At 46.5% G+C, this 5,298-nt stretch overlaps 2 non-coding genes across 2 annotated transcripts; both read left to right on the top strand.

The window, feature by feature from the left end:
• The first annotated feature begins 733 nt into the window (after window positions 1-733).
• trnai-aau (transfer RNA isoleucine (anticodon AAU)) lies at window positions 734-807 on the top strand. The gene has a single exon. It is a non-coding gene; the product is annotated as a tRNA-Ile (tRNA).
• Window positions 808-3,002: 2,195 nt separating this feature from the next.
• Window positions 3,003-3,076, top strand: trnai-aau (transfer RNA isoleucine (anticodon AAU)). Its single transcript has one exon. It is a non-coding gene; the product is annotated as a tRNA-Ile (tRNA).
• Window positions 3,077-5,298: the final 2,222 nt, after the last annotated feature.

The raw sequence follows: 5,298 nt of genomic DNA, 5'->3' as shown, positions 1-5,298 counted from the left end.
GAGAATCTTACAGGGGATTCTGAGCGGTGTCTAAATAAATAAATTCACAGCGTCCGCGGATGGCATTTTACAGCTGGAAGTAGATGTAGACGCTTTTTGCACACAGCACCAAAAAAGCGTCTTTTTTGAAGGTACAGGCATTGAGCATTGGTGGTTCATTGTTAGAACTCTCGCCTGCCACGCAGGAGGCTTGGTTTCGATTCCTGGCCAATGCAGTGGCTTTTGCAGCGAACGGCTCCATCACTTGCATCCCAACTTTTGCAACTCGCAACTGAAAACCCACTGAAGCTAAGCAGGTGTGAGCCAGGTCAGTACCTGGATGAGGGTGAGCTACAGGGAAAAACAAAGCTTCCAGCTGGAAGTGGTGTTAATGGGGCCAGCGGGGAGGCGCTCACCCTGAGGTCTGTGCGGGTCCCAATCTCCCAATATAGTGACGGAGAAGCTGTGTTGTAAAAGGGCGCTGTCTTTTGGATGAGATGTAAAACCGAGGTCATAGTGCTCTGTGGTCATTAAAAATGACCACCAAAACCTTTGACAAAAGCTCTTGGTAATTGATGGTCTTCAATAATGTTTCTCCTTTAGGTACATTTAAAATCAGCTGAATAATGCTGTGAAACCATGAAACCGCATGAGAAAGCCCGTACACTGAATTACACGGCTTTCTATTCAAAGGAGGACAAAAGAAATTCCCTGAGTTCGATTTTTTGCAGCACAGAGAGGAGCGCTGTTGTGAGGCCGGTTAGCTCAGTTGGTTCGAGCGTGGTGCTAATAACGCCAAGGTCACGGGTTCGAGCCCCGTACTGGCTAGGTCCTTTTCTCCTCTCTTAACAAAGCTGTTAGGTTCCTTTCCGTGGTGAGAGGGGTTGTCATGCAACGCTGCCACATAGTGCCGACAGACAAGAGTGTTGCGGGAGAAGAGAAAAGTGTTTGAAGATTTAAGAGTGTCTTAGGTGGAGCCAAAATCAAGTGTCACAAATACAAGTGGGAGGATTTCCAATGTTTAATATGGTAAAAATAAGCGGAAGTTATCTGCCGGTCCGGCACAGTCTGCCATGCTTTTGTCATATACTGTAAAGTGGTGTCGAACTGGGTGTCGAACTGGAGCCTCACCATTTGCATATGTGAGGCTCCAGTTATACATCGAGTGTCACATTAAATGACAAAAATGAAGAGAGTTAAAGCAGCTGGAGAGGTTTTCTTACAACTTTTGAGCTGACACAGTTTTGGAAAATGTTTCCTTCACGCTGCACTGTACAACATAGGCAGCCAAGAGTCTCCAAAACAAAACAGAATTGACAGATAGGAGAAAATTCCCACTCATCCTGAAGTTCCCAAAATCCAGCACTGAGCGTAAACAAAGTGTCTAAGTAGCGTGGGAATGCTAACCCTAACCCTAGCTGGAGTTTGAGCAATCCAGCACTGAGCGTAAAAAGATGAGTCAAAGTAACGTCTAATCGGATTAGTTTCCTTAGAGCTGGTTCAGAGTCTGCTCAAGAGTTTACCTTTCACACATGCGCAAAGAAGAATGTTGGGGGTGCACGCTTCAAGGCGCCTTACAGCTGTAGGGAGTGATTCGAGACGATTCGTGGCGTGTGCTCGTTCCCATATACCGTATGCCCCGGGGTGCAGTGCTAGGATGATGTACAATACCGCTTGGGCACGTAACGGCGTTATACGGAAGGTTTTCGTTTGTTCGTTTTGTTTTGCTCTGCTTTGCTTTGTTTTGCTTTCCATCGCGTTGGTAAGAGCGTAAATAAAAAAGCGATTCCTGCGTCTACCACTAATGTAAGAGCTATTTCAAGTGCGACGTGGTGCGGCTTTTCAAATGCTTGTGGGCATTTCTCTGTTGTTGATTCTTTTTTTGTGTGTAACAAAGTGGCATTTTCATGTCCGAACGGGGAGACTTTATCATTCCGACATGAAGCCACCCTTAAGTCCTCTGAGGCGTGTCTGTCTGCAAGGCTTGTATTTTGGAAATGTTTTTTTGAAACGGAGAACGACTTTGAAATAGGCTTCCGCCGGCGCCTCGCGATCCAGGTAAGATTGTAGCAAGAACGCAGCGGCAGTGGGGCTCGCTGTAGTCGTGGCCGAGTGGTTAAGGCGATGGACTAGAAATCCGTTGGGGTCTCCCCGCGCAGATTCGAATCCTGCCGACTACGTTGTCCGCCTCCAGTCGGTGTGTTTCGGCGCAAGCAAAGAAGCGCGCCTCTTTGCTGTTCCTGGTGGTTTTAAAACGCCCAATCGCTTGTACCCGCTGCCTTGGAAATAAGTTCTTCAGCGTCCGCGAATGGCATTTTGCAGTTGGAAGCAGATGTCGACGCGTTTTGCACAGAGCACCAAAAAAGCGTCTTTTTTGAAAGCCCAGGAACTGAGCATTGGTGGTTCAGTGGTAGAATTCTCGCCTGCCACGCGGGAGGCTCGGGTTTGATTCCCGGCCAATGCAGTGGCTTTTGCAGCGAGCGGCTCCATCACTTGCATCCCCTTGCAACTCGCAACTCAAAAAACCCACTGAAGCTAAGCAGGTGTGAGCCAGGTCAGTACCCGGATGAGGGTGAGCTACAGGGAAAAACAAAGCTTCCAGCTGGAAGCGGTGTTAATGGTGCCGGCGGGGGGGCGCTCACCCTGAGGTCTGTGCGGGTCCCAATGCCCCAGTATAGTGACGGAGATGCTGTGTTGTAAAAGGGCGCTGTCTTTTGGATGAGATGTAAAACCGAGGTCACAGCGCTCTGTGGTCATTCAAAATGACCACCAAAACCTTTGACAAAAGCTCTTGGTAATTGATGGTCTTCAATAATGCTTCTCCTTTAGGTACATTTTAAATCAGCTGAAAAATGCTGTGAAATGGGGGGGCACTTCAGGCCAGTGTAGGATTTGGGTTACAAGAAACATGAAACTGCACGAGAAAGCCCGTACACTGAATTACACGGCTTTCTATTCAAAGGAGGACAAAAGAAATTCCCTGAGTTCGATTTTTTGCAGCACAGAGAGGAGCGCTGTTGTGAGGCCGGTTAGCTCAGTTGGTTCGAGCGTGGTGCTAATAACGCCAAGGTCACGGGTTCGAGCCCCGTACTGGCTAGGTCCTTTTCTCCTCTCTTAACAAAGCTGTTAGGTTCCTTTCCGTGGTGAGAGGGGTTGTCATGCAACGCTGCCACATAGTGCCGACAGACAAGAGTGTTGCGGGAGAAGAGAAAAGTGTTTGAAGATTTAAGAGTGTCTTAGGTGGAGCCAAAATCAAGTGTCACAAATACAAGTGGGAGGATTTCCAATGTTTAATATGGTAAAAATAAGCGGAAGTTATCTGCCGGTCCGGCACAGTCTGCCATGCTTTTGTCATATACTGTAAAGTGGTGTCGAACTGGGTGTCGAACTGGAGCCTCACCATTTGCATATGTGAGGCTCCAGTTATACATCGAGTGTCACATTAAATGACAAAAATGAAGAGAGTTAAAGCAGCTGGAGAGGTTTTCTTACAACTTTTGAGCTGACACAGTTTTGGAAAATGTTTCCTTCACGCTGCACTGTACAACATAGGCAGCCAAGAGTCTCCAAAACAAAACAGAATTGACAGATAGGAGAAAATTCCCACTCATCCTGAAGTTCCCAAAATCCAGCACTGAGTGTAAACAAAGTGTCTAAGTAGCGTGGGAATGCTAACCCTAACCCTAGCTGGAGTTTGAGCAATCCAGCACTGAGCGTAAAAAGATGAGTCAAAGTAACGTCTAATCGGATTAGTTTCCTTAGAGCTGGTTCAGAGTTTGTTCAACAGTTTACCTTTCACAGATGCGCAAAGAAGAATGTTGGGGGTGTACGCTTCAAGGCGCCTTACAGCTGTAGGGAGTGATTCGAGACGATTCGTGGCGTGTGCTTGTTCCCATATACCGTATGCCCCGGGGTGCAGTGCTAGGATGACGTACAATACCGCTTGGGCACGTAATGGCATATATGCAAGTGCGGGACGTGAGGGTTTTCGTTTGTTCGTTTTGTTTTGCTCTGCTTTGCTTTGTTTCGTGGTCAAGAGGCGTAAGGTAAGTCGTAATCCAGGGAGAACACTGGTGGCAAACAGTCCGAGGTGAGAGGCGAGGTCCAAAGTCAAAAAGGCAGAATAAATATCCAGAATAAACGAGGTAATGGAAAAAACGCCAGGTAGAGCTCTCAAGGAATAGACTCAATACCGAGCAGCGGGAAGCAGGTAAAGATGGTAAAAATAGCACTGTGTACCGCACGGTGGAGTGTGTGCAGGTGGGTTAACTCGTGCGGCAGCGTTTGTTAATAATCACCCACTGCTGGTGCTGATTAGATCGCTTAAGAGTTGGTCTTAACTGCCTGGCGGTCATGACAAGGTCCTCTTTAAGCTGTGGTTTAGTTTTGCATTCATGTGTTTCTAGAGCAGTTATTTATGGGGGTGGGTGGGTCTTTCACAGAGGCTCAGGACAAATCCCCCGCATGAAAGTCTACTGTGTGCGTTCAGACAGTCACAGGTCAAGAGCCAGGCAGGAGGACAATGGACAGAAGAGCCAACGAGCTAAAAATAAAAGAACGAATATGAAAAAGCCACCATCTTTTTCTTTTTGACATTTTCCGACATTCATGCAAGCCAAGACAAAGTTGCTCGTATCTACTTGTGGATTCAAATACTCTATCGAGTGCTTTGATGAGTTTTTGCAATTTGATTGTCGTCCTGTCAGCCTGTTTCTGTTTTTTTTTTCAATCTAGTGATGGAAAGTAAGAGGGAAATGATGGAGCAATCAATAACCGCTCCGGAAAAATGGCAGAAAGAAATGGCCCGTCACTAAGGACATTTGTGAAGCAGAGGAGTGACATCACCACAAAGGCGACTTATTCTGCTGATCGTTTTGGTGAATAATGATTGAGGCGCGTTAAGAGAAAGGTAGCTGCGTCAGCATGCTTAGGCTGCAAAGGATAAAGCAAAGGTTTACTCCATGCTGAAAAGAGAAAAAAAGAAGCACAACGTTTCGGCTGTGGAGCCTTCTGCGCCATCTTCTTTAGCGATGGTGATGATGTTTACATTGGAAAAACTGAGACACGCATACCAGAGGGGCTTGAACCACCAACCTTTCAGTTAACAGCCAAATGTACTAACCGATTGCTCCACAGAGACTGACGGCCTTTTGCTCCCTACATTTGCAGGTTTATGGTCAAAGAAAACAATCGTTTGCGCTTCTTGTAGCCAGCAATATTTTTTCACTGACAACCAAGAAATTGATTTCATCTTTCACAAAATGTATGGATTTCTTCAAAAACAAGTTATTCCAGAAAGGAAATGAATTCTTGCATTAA

Source organism: Lepisosteus oculatus, unplaced genomic scaffold (assembly GCF_040954835.1).
Source record: "Lepisosteus oculatus isolate fLepOcu1 unplaced genomic scaffold, fLepOcu1.hap2 HAP2_SCAFFOLD_78, whole genome shotgun sequence".
NCBI lineage: Eukaryota > Metazoa > Chordata > Actinopteri > Semionotiformes > Lepisosteidae > Lepisosteus > Lepisosteus oculatus.
This window is presented reverse-complemented; position numbering and strand designations above follow the sequence as displayed.